The 15,086-nt window shown below is 39.0% G+C and overlaps 1 long non-coding RNA gene across 2 annotated transcripts in view; it reads right to left on the bottom strand.

Annotated features, from left to right (window-relative positions):
* LOC115939381 (uncharacterized) overlaps positions 1-15,086 on the bottom strand; it is a 128,780-nt gene that overhangs the window by 76,583 nt on the left and 37,111 nt on the right. For both annotated transcript variants that reach the window (XR_014138996.1, XR_014138995.1), the window contains exon 4: positions 2,361-2,491. This is a non-coding gene — a long non-coding RNA (uncharacterized LOC115939381). The remainder of the gene's footprint in view (positions 1-2,360; positions 2,492-15,086) is intronic.

Here is a 15,086-nt window from a genome sequence, read left to right as displayed (position 1 = left end):
TTTATTTTGTTCCCTACTGTACGGCCAGTGCCTAGAATACTGTCTGGCACATGGCAGGTACTAGGAAATATCTGATGAATCAAGGAAGCCTATCCTTAAAATAATACAGATTTATATTAATTGATCCATACACACACCAGAAGGTTCAAGCCTACAGAATGCTGAGTAATGGATAACTAAGAATGTTGATCACATATGACTACTTCTGCCCATTGGAAATATAATGTAATCCACAAGTAATTTAGAATTTTCCAGCAGTCACATAAAAATGTGAAAGAAAACAAGTGAAAATTTTTAAGTGATTTATTTAACCTAATATATCCAAAATATTGTCATTTCAACATGTGATTCATACAAAAATAATTATTATTATTATTTTTTTTAAGATTTTATTTATTTATTTGAGAGAGAGAGAACACATGAGAGGGGGGAGGGTCAGAGGGAGAAGCAGACTCCCTGCTGAGCAGGGAGCCCGATGCGGGACTCGATCCCGGGACTCCAGGATCATGACCTGAGCCGAAGGCAGTCGCCTAACCGACTGAGCCACCCAGGCGCCCTCATACAAAAATTATTAATAAAATATTTTAGAGGGTTTTTTTTTTCTTCACACTAAGTCTTTGAATGTGGTGTGTACTTTATGCACAACACATCCCAGGGCGCTAGCCACATTTCAAATGTCAACAGCTACTTGTGGCCAGTGGCTGCCATACGGAACAGCACAGATAGAGACCAAATTTAAATAACCCCAACATAGAGGGAAACATCTGTATATTTATTAAGTGTTTTTAACTTTGTATTTCAAAACAAGACCTGGGGACGCCTGGGTGGCTCAGTCGGTTAAGCGTCTGCCTTCGGCTCAGGTCATAATCCCAGGGTCCTGGGATCGAGCCCCGCATCGGGCTCCCTGCTCGGCAGGGAGTCTGCTTCTCCCTCTGCCTCTGCCTCTGCCTCTCTCTCTCTGTCTCTCATGAATAAATAAATAAAAAAATCTTTAAAAAAAAAAAACAAGACCTGGTACAGCCTCATGGTTTCCTACTTTTTGTTAAAATAGTTTCAATTGTTATTACAAGAGGAGTAATAGCTTTCATTCTGAGAAACAATTTATATCAAGATTACTGGCCCAACTCTTTAAATTTCATTCAGGGGACGTGTGGGTGGCTCAGTCGGTTAAGCGCCTGCCTTCAGCTCAGGTCGTGATCCTGGGGTCCTGGGATCATGCATTGGGCTCCTTGCTCAGCGGGGAGCCTGCTTCTCCCTCTGCCTGCCACTCCCCCTGTTTGTGCTCTCTCTCTCTCTGACAGATAAATAAAATCTTTTCTTTTTAGGGGCGCCTGGGTGGCTCAGTCCTTAAGCGTCTGCCTTCGGCTCAGGTCATGATCCCAGGGTCCTGGGATTCAGTCCCGCATCAGGCTCCCTGCTCCACGGGGAGCCTGCTTCTCCCTCTGCCTCTGCCTGCCACACCCCCTGTTCCTGCTCTCTCTCTGATAAATAAATAAGTAAATTAATTAATTAATTAATTAATCTTTTTAAAAATTTCATTCAGATGTTTTGATTAGAAAGCTTGTATGCCCGGGCGCCTGGGTGGCTCAGTTGGTTAAGCAACTGCCTTCGGCCCAGGTCATGATCCTGGAGTCCTGGGATCGAGTCCCACATTGGGCTCCCTGCGCGGCAGGGAGTCTGCTTCTCCCTCTCCCGCTCCCTGCTCTTGTGCTCTCTCTCTCAAATAAATAAATAAAATCTTAAAAAATAAATAAATAAATAAAATTAGAAAGCTTGTATGCCCTTCTTTCTTAGTCTCCTCAATTAAAAAAGAGAGTTAAATCCAGAGAGAGTCTGTGTTCTTATCTATATTAGCAGGAAAAAAAAAATCATTATTTTCAAATAGAAAGAGCTATTAAAATTCTACTTCCACAAAACAAACCAGTATTTATTATCAAGTTAGCCAAAATACATTCTATGTTAAAAGAGAATTTCAGTATAGATACGGTCGTATTTTTAAAATTCAAAAGCTGCCTTACCAATAATTTTGCATTTCATAACATAAAAGTAAAACAAAGCACTAGGGAGAATGCTTTTAAATTTTTAATATACACATTTAGATCTTTACTATGCTTCTTACAAGCTCAAGTATTATGCATGGAAAATGTTTTCACAAACTTTTTTTATCATCAGGGGATTAATTACTTCTGGAATCCCATGACTTATAAATATTCACTTGTTGGAATTACAGTAATTGCCATCATTATTCAACAACAAAATTTAAAGGATCCAATTAAAACGTGTAATACTTTAAACCTTTAAAGTTCAAAATTTTACTTTTTTCTTAAGCAGTTAAACACAACAGCAGCATCTCTACTTACTCAGATGTTACAAGGGCTTATTGATCATCTCCCCTAAACTGGCAGCTTTGAGCTTAAATCATCATCAAGCAAGTCAGAGAAACTCCAGAAGGCAAAATATCTTCTAATCTTCAAAAGCATTAATAAAATGCCTGGGTGAGAAAAAAAAAATGGGCGTTAGAACCAAGAGAGAACTTCTCTCAAGTGTAATGTCTAGATAGGCAGTAACTTCTGTTTCTTCTTTTCTTTCCCTTCTACGTGAGGGCTCAGAACATGTTAATTCACCGCCCTGGGGGTATGGGTGAGCTGAGCTGGGCTGGCAATACTTGGTATTACAACCGCCCTCTGTTTTCAGAACTCTCTTTGGGGAGAAGCCCAACTTAATTTAATAATACATGCATCCTGCACTATCACCTGATCACCTTTTACCGGTCTGATCCTTCAACGGTAGAGATCCTCATTCCCTAACCATACAAAGGAACACACTTTTGAGAGTGAAAAGAGGAACTCTTGAAATATTTATTTATTAGCTAGTAAACGGTCTTTATTATATTGATTTATATTCTAAAAAATAAAAATAATGTATGTCCACTACATTAAAACAAAAACTAAAGGTTTATTTACATTACCTGAATGCTTAAAATATCATAAGCAGATTAATTACTCTTGCTACATACTGTTGTCCGCCAATCTGTTTTCCTAAGAGATTCCGCCTGTAATACTCTATCACTTGTACTGTTGTCTGGGAAAAAAGGCTGACATGGTCTGATTATTTTTAATTTTTCACAAAGTTGCCAAAGTCTTTTTCAAAGTCTCATTTTATGTTAAATAATCTGAAAATCACTGACGTCATCTGACTCTTCTGTATTGACGTTATTTTCAACAAGAAATGCCCTTTTCACAGTTGCTGAGAAACCTGGCGAGCTCAAAGCGAAGTCTGCTAAACAGAGGATATTCTCAATTCTACCTTTTTCATACCAAAATTGTTAAGTACTTCAGTCTAAAGATTTATAGATAGTATCTTTTTCTGCCTACACTGGCACTCCTTCTTCCACACTCACCGCCTCCAATCCACTCACCAGGACATGCACTCCCACACACAGTTTTCTTCCCCAATGCAAGTCCCATCACGTCACTTCCCAACTTACCAACTTCCCAATGGCTTCCCATTGCTCCTTGAATGCAATCCAAAACCTTAACAGGGCCTCCAAAGCTCAGGGAGACCTGGTCCCTCCCTGCCTCTCAAACCCTCAAACGCAGCAGGTCCTCCCCTGCCCCAGAGCCTCTGTGAGCTCCGTTCTGCTCTTCTCAGTCGTCTGAGAGACTCCTAATGCTCCAAATCCAAGTAACCCCATGGTTTCCTCTCTCCCAAAAAGTACTCTATACTTTTCCTACAGAGCATTCATCAAAATCTGTACTGACTTGTGTGCTTTTAGAAAGCCTATCTCCACCAGATGGTAAAAACTTCATGAGAGTGTAGACATCACTCTTGCTTGATTCACTTCTTAATCATCTTTTTACCCAGCACCTGGCACGGTCCTTGACATCTTGTGAACCTTTAGTAAATATCTGGTGAACGAATGAATGAAAGACTGAGAAGGAGAAAGTAAGGAGACAAAGGGCAATCTAGTTATTTCAGTCAATTTATGATTTATGACCAAAACATCTCACAATCCTAAATCCAACTACATCATCAATGGTCCCCTCTACACAGGATGATTCTCATAAGCATGCAGTCTGTATTTCCTCCCAACCTGAAAGAAAGGGAGAGAGAAAAAGACCTCTCTCTTGACCCCACATTCCCGTGTACTCCCCATTTCTCTAATCCAATTTTATAGGAATAATACTCAAAGGGCTGACTGTATCTGCTGTCTCCAATTCTTTCCTCCCATCTTCACCTGAACCCATTCCATTCAGGCTTTTGTCCCCACTGCTGTGCTGAAACTGCCCTTGTTAAAGCCACCAATGACCTCCATCCTGAACTAGGCAAGGTCTTGGTATCTACCCAACCATCTTGAACTAGCCAGGTACTGAGACAGGCACTTAAAATGAATTATTCTTTTAAACTGTTTGTCACAACCACTCCCTGAGGCAGGTGGCATTGTTATCTCCAGAGAGAGCCTAACTGAATTCATTCAAGGCCACTTGGGGAAAAAAAAAAAGCCAGAAGAGACAATTTTTACTAAATCTAATAGTCAATTTTCATCTTAGCTGGACCTCGTCTTACCAAACCTGTCTGGTATTTAACAGAGCTGATCACTCCCCTCTTTCTTTAAATACTTTCTTTGCTTGGTTTCTAGGACACCACACTCTTCCTGACTCTCCTCCTCCTTCACTGGCCATTCCTTCTTAGACTTCTCATTATGCCAACCTCTTAAGTTAGAGTGACCCAGGGCCTTCGGTTCTCAAACTTCTTCTCTACCTCTACTCCCTCCTCTTGCTCATCTCAACGGGTCTCACACCGCTTTAAATACCACCAGTAAGAGCCTGAACCTCTTCCCTTAACTCAAGGCTCATATTTTCAGCTCCCTACTTGACATCTCCTCTTGGATGTCTAATAGACATTTCACATTTAACATCACCCCACGCCAAACTCCTGATGTTCCACCCCACTAAGACTGATGCTCCTACAGGATTCCCCATCTCAGTAAATGGTAATTCAATCTTCCAAGTCATCCCTGACTTTTCGCCTTCCCTTGCACCACATATCCAATCCATCAGCAAATCCTGTTGGCTCAACCTTAAAAATATATCTAAAATTCTAACTACTTCTCCCTACTTCCACCACCACAACTGCTATCTGAGCCTCCTTCGCCTCCATCTGGATTACTGCAATAGCCTCCCAGCTGACTTTTCCCTTGCTTCACTGCACAGTTTTCAAAACAAAAGGCCAGAGTCATCTTGATTTATTTTTTCAGACTCATATTGATAAAAAATCAGATCCTGTCACTTATCTGCTCAAAACCCACCAAAAGTTTCCTTTCTCAGAGTAAAAGTCACCATAGCCGCCTTCAAGATCCCTAACTAGCCCCAAGTAACCTCTCTTGCTTCATCATTGCCACTCTCTTCCTCGTTCACCCCTCTCGTCCTACTGCCTTCTTTGCTGCTCCTTGAGGATGTGAACATACTCATGCCAGGGTCTTTGCAGTAGACTGCTGTTCCTCTCTCCAGAATGTGCTTTTTCAGAGACATTTGCATGGCACTCTTGCTCACCCACAGCAGACCCTTCTTCCAAGTATCAACCCGTCAGGGGGGCCTTCCCTGGCCACTCTATTTCATGTAACACCCCATCACCACCATTACAACTTTCTATCCAGCTACCTTGATTTACTTATATTTGTTTATATCCATTCATTCCTTAATATCAGCCCCACTGGATACCTTTTCCCCCCCTCCTCTCTTTTTTCTCCTCCCCTTGTAGACTTTAAGTTTCTTAAGGGAAGAAATTTTTGTTTTGTCCAATACTGTATCCCTCCAGTGGCAAGAAAATGCCTTGTCACCAATATATATTTACTGAATAAATAGTTGAAAATAAGATTATGTGTAGGCAATCTAACTAAATCTCCAGACCCTACTATTCTTAACAGAAAGCTCTTAGAGAACATGGACAATGCAGTTACAATCAAATTTTGCAGAGTAACTTGCACACACAGTCTTCATATCATTTTATCACTGATCATATTTTTCACTGAAATTTTAGTTTTCCCACGTTATGAACACATTATGTGTTACCAACTTTAAGAGTTAAGTAGAACATTACAAATATGACATTTGGGTCTCAGTTATCAATACCAAATTCCCTCAACTTACACTGCAACTATCCAACTGTGAATTCCTTCGGGAAAGTATGCGTTTATTTACTAACGTCTTGCTTATGGGCCTCATCTTGATGGGAGTTCCTCTTGAGCTCCCACTGATGTTATTTGCCACAGTATCTGTAAGGAGACCTCATAGCTTCACAGATGCCTAAACTGGGTGACAGGAAGAACGGTGACGGAGAGGCTAGCTGTGGCTGCTTTCTTTCACAAAGTGGTTCTTTAAACTTCTCTGGTATAGCTACTAATTGCTTTAACGCTTCCAAAGGCATTTCTCAGCCTATAGCCAAATGATTTCAAGGCTCTTTTCATGAGTAAGCCGTCTTCCAAGAGTCTCGTGACTCTCACTGGCTGCATCAGCCTGCGCACATTTCCATCTCTAATCCCCAGACTCCAAGTCTCTACTTTGTGGAGTTCCTAGTGGACACTGTATAAAGAGTATTTTATCAATGCAGTGTTTTTATGTGCTGAACTAAATTTCACAAAACTGGAGCAGGTTGGATTCTGATACTATTACTCCACTCTTGAACACTGTTCAACCTTGTCTCATATCACCAAGAAATTCAAACTATGCATGATTTCCTGAATCACCATCAACCTATAATTTAATGAGGAAACTATACACTTTCAATATGTTATTACTGCTTTTCTTAAGTGTCAATGTGAAACAACACTGCTCAAGTCAGGGTAGAGCTCAACATGCCTAAAAATATGTATCTATACCAATCTAGTCTAAAAACAATTTTAGGAGAACTGCAATACCTGGCCATCACTAATAATACGAGAGAATGAAGAACTAATACTTATTAAGCACCTACTGTATGCCAGGCATTTTATCCACATTTTCACAAGTAATCCCTATAATGGCCTCGTATAGGAGGTATACAGCACCAGACTTCAAAACCGCTCAAGGAGCCTCCCTAAATCCCAGTACCGCATCCTCCTACCTACCGAGGTATGATTCAGTCCTAAGAAGCAGACATTACTGGTCAGATTTTACCAAAATGAGCAAATAATTAACACCCATATTCGAACTGTTTTATCTGGCAAACACATAAAGATCAATCTTAGGGCTCCTGGGTGGCTCAGTCGTTAAGCGTCTGCCTTCGGCTCAGGTCATGGTCCCAGGGTCCTGGGATCGAGCCCCGCATCGGGCTCCCTGCCCCGCGGGAGGCCTGCTTCTCCCTCTCCCGCTCCCCCTGCTTGTGTTTCCTCTCTCGCTGTGTCTCTCTCTGTCAAAAAGAAAAAAAAAAAAAGATCAACCTTAAACCTACAGGACAGGCTAACATGTTTTAAAATTTTTCAGTGAACTCACTCTGGTAGGCCCAAGGGATACAAGCCTTCTTAAAAGAAACTGCACTATAATGACCATACTGAGGTTTTTCATGGGAAAGATGGATAGTAGTATTTGACCCTCAAATATTTCAGGCAAAACTTGTTTCTTCCATTTCACATAAGTTGTGAAGTCTTAAATAACTTTCTGTCACGGAAACACGTTAATGAATGCAAGCTCCTTGGGGAAAAGAAGATTCCACAGCTGTCCTTCACTCTGAAGTGAACCAGACTTCAGAGGGGGCAAAAAAACGCAGACCCAGCTCTTAAAATTCCATGAAAAATGCTGTTTGCTTCCTTCAGTGCTTAAAAGCTTCACATTAATCTACAAAATAAAATATCTCCAATGCAGGTATTTGTTACAGGACCTGAAGACAGAATAAAATCAGCACCTACACAAAGACCACACTGACAACACCTAATATTTTAGAGAAAAAAAGCTAACAGTCCTACTGGCAATTGTGATTTTCTCTCTTTCTTTCTTTCTTTCTTAAGATTTATTTATTTTGGAGAGACAGTGAGAGAGGGCAGGGGGAAGGGTGGAGAGAGACTCTCAAGCAGGCTCCCCCGCTGAGTGCAGAGGCCGAAGTGGGACTCGACCCGAGAGCATGACCTGAGCCAAAATCAAGAGTCCAACACTGAGCCGGCTGAGCCACCCAGGCGCCCCACAATCGTGACTTTCTAAGCTCCTTCCTTCAGTATGGTTTCAAAAGAGCAGAGGTGCTGGACTCTGTGCTCCCAGAGCCCCTCTGCACCCCCAGCCCCAGACCAGCACACGCACCTCCTGAGCCGTGGCTATGCAGTCTCCTTAGGCTCTGCCTTCTGGAACCTGATCCACAGGAACTGCACTCCTGGACCTTTTACGTAACTGTGGTAGAAGATATTTTCCACCAGGTTCTTTAAACAAAGATTCACGTGATAAATTTCTGGTCGAGTTTAGTTCCAGGAAATGTTTGGTTTCTGCAGATGTTTATATGCTTCCGGTTGTCAGCACATGAAAATTATATAATCCTGTGTTTCTTTTTCTCACTTGAGCAAGTAGAAAACATAAAATCAAGTATCTTGCCCAAATTTGCTCAACCCAGACACATGGGAGTACTTAATCTTCAACTTCTTTTAGTTGAGGTTGGTTTTATTTTTTAAAAAGTTACGTTGCCTTTTGACCTAAAATGTGTAAGTTGCCTTAAGTGTTTTCAGAAGCAAGAAAAGCTGCAAAATGTAAAAGACATAATGTTGACCAGCTTGTAAGTTCCAGATTAAAATGGAAAAACGAGAAAAACACAGTGATGTGTTTACACTGAGAAGGCATAAACAGCCCAGAATAAATGCCCAGAATTAAATTCTCTGCTATCCAGAAGATACAAAAGATTCCATAAGGTGACAAAACAGCACTCTACCTTCTTTGTTGAAACCCAGTTCACCAGTTTGTGAACAACCGAATATGCTCTTCGTTGAATTTCCCTAGCAATACTAAAAAGCCTGAAATTTTTACAAATTGCTGTAGTAAGAGAGTTCTTCAAACATTATTTTGAAAATTAAAAATGTCTTAGAAAAGTGAATTAAACTGGTTTTATGACAGGTGTACATTCTGAGTCCCTTCATTTGGAAAGCCGTCCAGATTACATGTCTGGGTATTGTAATCATAATTGGCCACGAATTGTATTTAGCTCCCTCACTCCTCAAAACATGTTCAGTGATAAGTGGCTTCTAATTTATTACTATATTTATATTCCATCTCCTTTCACAACACATTTGAGATAATCTATAAAAATGCAAATATTATAATAAAATTATATTTTATTTATTTTTTTTTTTTTAAAGATTTTATTTATTTGACAGAGAGAGATACAGCAAGAGAGGGAACACAAGCAGCGGGAGCGGGAGAGGGAGAAGCAGGCTTCCCGCGGAGCAGGGAGCCCGATGCGGGGCTCGATCCCAGGAGCCTGGGATCATGACCTGAGCCGAAGGCAGACGCTTAACGACTGAGCCACCCAGGCGCCCCAATAAAATTATATTTTATAAATATAAAAACTTGGACATGGGAAAAGGGCCATGCAATTACGTAGGCCTGAAGGTTACTTAAATTAAGCCATAAATTTGGCCCTATACTGCCTGGTTGATAAAGCAAAAGGAAAAAAAACCAATCAACTGCAAAATTCACACTGGCCAAGATGGGATGCTGTCCAGAGAAACAGAATTTGTCCTGGTATGCAAATCTGAGAAAAATTTCTCTACCATATTATTACATAAATAACACACTGGAGTCTTCAATACTGTCCCTGATAGATATCCTGATTAGTTCATCCAGCAGTTTCTTACAGTATATAACATATATTTTATATTTTTATTGACAAAAATATAAAGCTCTCTGATAATCTGGATATATTCAGATGATAAAAAATAAAACCTAAGAAGTATGTCCAACAGAACTTTCTGTGATGCTGAAAATGCTCTACATCCACACTGTCCAAGATGGTCACCCACTAGCCATATGTGGTTAGTGAGCACTTGAAATGAGGCTAGTGCAACCAAGATATATATATATAAAATTATATATATATAAAATTATATATAATTTTAATTTTAACAGCCATATATTAGAAAAGCAAATATCTACCCACTGGACTGCACAGGTCTAAAACATTAGTTATCAAACTTTTTTTAGTAGTAGAACCATTTGGGGGTTGGCAAACCCAGATGGAATCTAACACATAAGAAAATAAAGATGGTATATTGTATGTATTTATTTTTATAAGTTCAAATTTATACTATTAACTTATAGGCAATGTGAGTATGAGTTTTCTAACAGGTAAAAATTAAAAATTGAAGACTGTGAGAGTTACAAACTTAGATCAGCCCCAGTAAACACTTTCTGTATTTTGTTTGGATGCACTGTGCAATGCCTATGTGGGACTTCTAACTGCAAGTTCTGAGCTACCCAATTGGCAAAGGCCACACTCGCTGCAGCCATCTACTCAGAAAGCATAAGAAGAAAACACAGCATGCCCGCAGGGCAGTTTCAAGTATTTCTCTTCATGGGAGGAGTCTTCCCAGGAATCCACATGGCCATCCCAGAGCTTTGGATTCAGACGACAGCTCAGGTGCAAGGAAATGAGAATCAGAGAGTGGGTGCAGAGTCACACAGTTAGAAGCCTTTGTCACAAACAGAAACCAGGATCTCCTCTGATGGTCCCAGCCACAGCTAGGGACCCCACGAAGGACATACCCATGTCCACAAAGAACTCCCAGGGAAGCTCAAAACTACTGCTTCTAACCAAGAATTTAGAGTTCATGTATAGTTCCTCCCAGGCCAAACAGATTCATCAAGTAAAGGTCACTTTTATCATAAGCAATGCTGCCTAGTAACAAAGTTGACTTTCCATTTTTATCAGGATTCAGAGGAACTAAGTAGAAAGTTCATCCAAAGTCAGATCTGCCTTTAGAGAATGAGAAATGATTTTGTTCATCCTTGACCCACCCTGATGATTTAAAACTATACGCATGTGCGCATGTGCGCGCACACACACACATCGTAGCATATAAAAAAGAGAAAAGAACTTAACTTTATCAAAGCCCTATAGCAAGATCATACCTAATGATTAAATAATAGAAGTATTTCCTTTAAAAAGCCAGCAAATGAGACAAAGATGACTACAATCATTACTTCTCTTCGACAGTGTAGAGGTCCTAGTCAATGTAATTAAAAAATAGAGGGGCACCTGACTGGCTTAGTCAGTACAGCATGTGACTCTTGATCTCAGGGTCGTGAGTTCAAGCCCCACGTTAGACATGGAGACTACTTCAAAAAAAAAAAAAAAAACAGAAATTAGGTAAAAATTTATAATTTATATGAGGTGATCAAACTGTCCTTATCTCTGTGTGATAATTATTTATATAGAGAATTATGAAGGAAAGCTCTTAAAGCTAATAAAAAATAAGCTTATCAATGCTTCTGGATAGAAGAATCAATATACAAAAGTTAATATAATTCCTATAAGCCAAAAAAACAGCACTTTGTAATTTAAATAGGAAAAACTACCATTTAAAAGGGGAACTACAGCTATAAGCTTTCTAATAATAAATCTAACAAAAAACTTCAAGAGCTTTATGGAGTAATTACAGAGCTGAGAAAATGGGAGAAATATTTATGGCTGAAAACCTAATAAAGATTCTTAAATTGAATTGGAATTCAATATAATTCTAATAAAACCTCCTACAGGGTCTTTCACAGACCATGGTAAGTCGATCCTAAAATCCATAAGAAAAAAGGGCCAAGAACAGCTTTGACAAATTTGAAGAAGAAAACAGGTAAGCAACTTGCCTTGCAAAATGTTAGGACTTAAATTCAACCACAGTAAATAAAATGGTATAGGCGAATGAAAGGCAATGGAGCACCTGGAAAAAGACTCCTATATGTTTAGAAATCTGACATACAATAGCAGTAGTACTACGAATCAGAGGGGCAAGGGATGGACTACTGAACAATGGTACTGAGACACAGGTCATCCGTGAAGGAAACCAAATTAGATCCATGTTTCATATCACTGAGAAACATTTTCAGGATAATTAAAGACTTAAATGTGAAAATAAAACTTTGAAAACTTTTAGAAAAAATCCTTGGGGTAATATAAGATTTTAAAAATAAGATTTAAAAAGTTGATAAATATTACTACATTAAGTTTTTAAAAAATTCTAAACAACAAAAGATTCTTTAAAAACAAAATGAAAATCCAAGTCACGGACTTGGGGAAGATACTGATAACGAGCAAAGTGTTAATGTGCAGAATACATGAAGAACTCTTAAAAACCAATAAGCAAACACAAACAGCCAATTAATAGAACAGAAAATCTGAGTGGAAAATAAACATAAGATGTCCAAACTCAGTACAATGCAATTTAACACTACAGTAAGATACCATTTCTCACCAGACTGGCAAAATAGGATACGATAATGGAAGAAAACTGAACCCCTTCAACCACGTCAGAGAGCAATTTGGCAAGAATAAAGGTGAAGATGCTCATGCCTACAAGCAAGCAACGCCCCTCCTGAGTATGTTCTGTATGGAAACGAGCAGATGGACATCAGGAGGCACATGTAAGAATGTTTGTTAGCATTGCTTGTAATAGCAAAAAATTGCAAACAACTCAAATATGAATCAATGGGAGAATGGATAAGCATATGGTGATATCGTCTTAAAATGAAATACTATATGTATTTAAAAGAATTAAAGACAGCCACATTATCAAAGATGGATAAATGTTAAAAAAAACAACAACAAAAAACAAAAAAACATAAGCGGAGCACCTGACTGGCTTAGTCAGTGAAGCATCTGCCTTCAGCTCAGGTCATGAACCCAGGATCCTGGGGTTGAGCCCATAGTTGGGCTCCCACTGTCAGTGGAGAGTCTGCTTCTCCCTCTCTCTCTGCCCCTCATGCTCTCTCTCTCTCAAATAAAATCTTAAAAAAAAAGATGAGTTAGCGTGCAAAACTCTTTAAAAAAAAAAAAACTGTTAGCTTCTGCAAAGCAAAAAAAAAATCAACAGAGTGAAAGGCAACCCACAGAATGGGAGAAAATATTTGCAAATACATATCTGATAAAGGGTTAATTAATATCCAAAATATATAAGGAACTTCCACAACTCAAGAGCAAAATATCAAGTAACACTGGATTAAAAAATGGGCAAAGGACTTGAATAGACTTCTCCCCAAAGAAGACCTACAAATGGCCAACAGGTATATAAACAGATGCTCAACATCATTAGTCATGGGGGAAATGTAAATAAAACCACAATGAGGTACTACCTCACACCTGTTAGGATAGCCATTAACAAAACAACAGAAAACAGCCAGTGCTGACAAGTATGTGGAGAAATCGAACCCTCGTGCACTGCTGGTGGGAATGGAAAATGGTACAGCTGCCATGGAAAACAGTATGGCGGTTCCTCAAAATACCACGCAACCCAGCAATCTCCGCCTCTGGATATTTATTCAAAAGAATTAAAATGAGAATCTGATACAGATACCTGCACTCCCATGTCCACTGAGGCATTATTCATAATAGCCAAGAGGTGGAAACAACCTAAATGTCCATCAGTGGATGAATGGATAAAAAAAATGTGGTCTATACCCACAACGGAATATTATTCAGCCACAAAAAGAAGTGAATCTTGTCATATGCGGCACGGACGAACCTTGAGGACATTCTGCTAAGTGAAACAAGCCAGTCACAGAAGGACGAATACTGCACATTACCACTTACGTAAAAGTAGTCAAACTCACAGGAGCAGAAAGGAGAAGGGTGGTTGCCAGGGGTTGGGCTTGGGGTTGGGGGAAGGGAGAAATGGGGAGTTGCTGTTCAGTGAGTAGAGAGATTGAGTTACCCAAGATGAAGATGTTCTAGAGAGTCACTGCACAACACTGTGCTTACAGTTAACAATAATGTACTGTGCACTTAGAAATTTGTTAAGAGGGAAGAGCTCATGTTATGTGACTTTTACCACAATAAAAAAAAATGTTAGACAAAAAAAGCTGCAGAAGACTACAGAGAGTAAAATGGTTAATAAAGTTTGAAATCATATAAAATAATGTTATATATATTATATATATGCTATATATATATAAAAAGATAACATATATATGCCACAGATCTATATGAAGGTAGTAAAAGTATAAAATATGTTTTGAAATGTTGCACACTAAATTCAGGATAGTGGTTTCTACTAAGGACAAAAAGAAGAGAATGAGACAAAAAAATGCTGAACAGAAAACTTCTACCTTGTCTATGATATTTTATTACTTAGGGGAAAAAAACTAAGGCAAGTATTGCAAACCTGATGGTGATAGTTTAGTCTATTTTTCTATATGCTTGAAATATTTTATTATAGAAACAGTCTTTTTTTAGAACCTAATACTAAGAATATTTTCTTCTTTTCTAAGAAACGAGTATGTTTCGTCTCCAATAACACAAAGTTCCATGGACCTCAATGGGGAAAGGATGGGCCCCAAATTACAGCAAAATTGCGTTTGTGCGTGTGTTCACTCTTCTCAGAAAAAGATCCACAGATTTCATCAGAAGGGTCTGTGACTTAAAAATCCAAGAAAATGCCAAGAATCATAAACGTAATTGATATTTGCCATTTTGCACTAGGCAAAAAAAAAAAAACAAACAGAACCAAATCTGAATTTAAGTCAACATACTTATAACCTTTTTCTTGGTTCCTATTTTCTGTTGATATGCTATTTCATTTAATGTATTTTTGCCAAAGAATTGACTCAAACCCTCTCTTAAAAAAGGCAAGTTATTAATTTTAAAAAGAAAGAAACCTCCTTTAACAGATCCCACCAAATCCAAGTCAGTGAGCACAAAACAGAAGAATCAGTAGGACTGGATATAAACAATGACACAGCAGTTTTGGGATGCGATGTCAAGACAAAATGGTTCCATTACTAACTTTAACAGGAAAGGCTACAGACAGAATTCAAACACCGGGCAGGCTCTCACCTTTTGGGCCACAAAAAACCAAACCCCTAAGAAATAGGAAAGTAACGGGTGCAGGTCAGAATCTGGGGGTGGGAACCATATAATTTATTTAAGAAATT

Source organism: Leptonychotes weddellii, chromosome 12 (genome assembly GCF_054177405.1).
Source record: "Leptonychotes weddellii isolate Sample4059 chromosome 12, ASM5417740v2, whole genome shotgun sequence".
Lineage (NCBI taxonomy): Eukaryota > Metazoa > Chordata > Mammalia > Carnivora > Phocidae > Leptonychotes > Leptonychotes weddellii.
The sequence above is the reverse complement of the archived record's forward strand: the minus strand, read 5'-3'. Positions and strand labels throughout refer to the sequence as shown.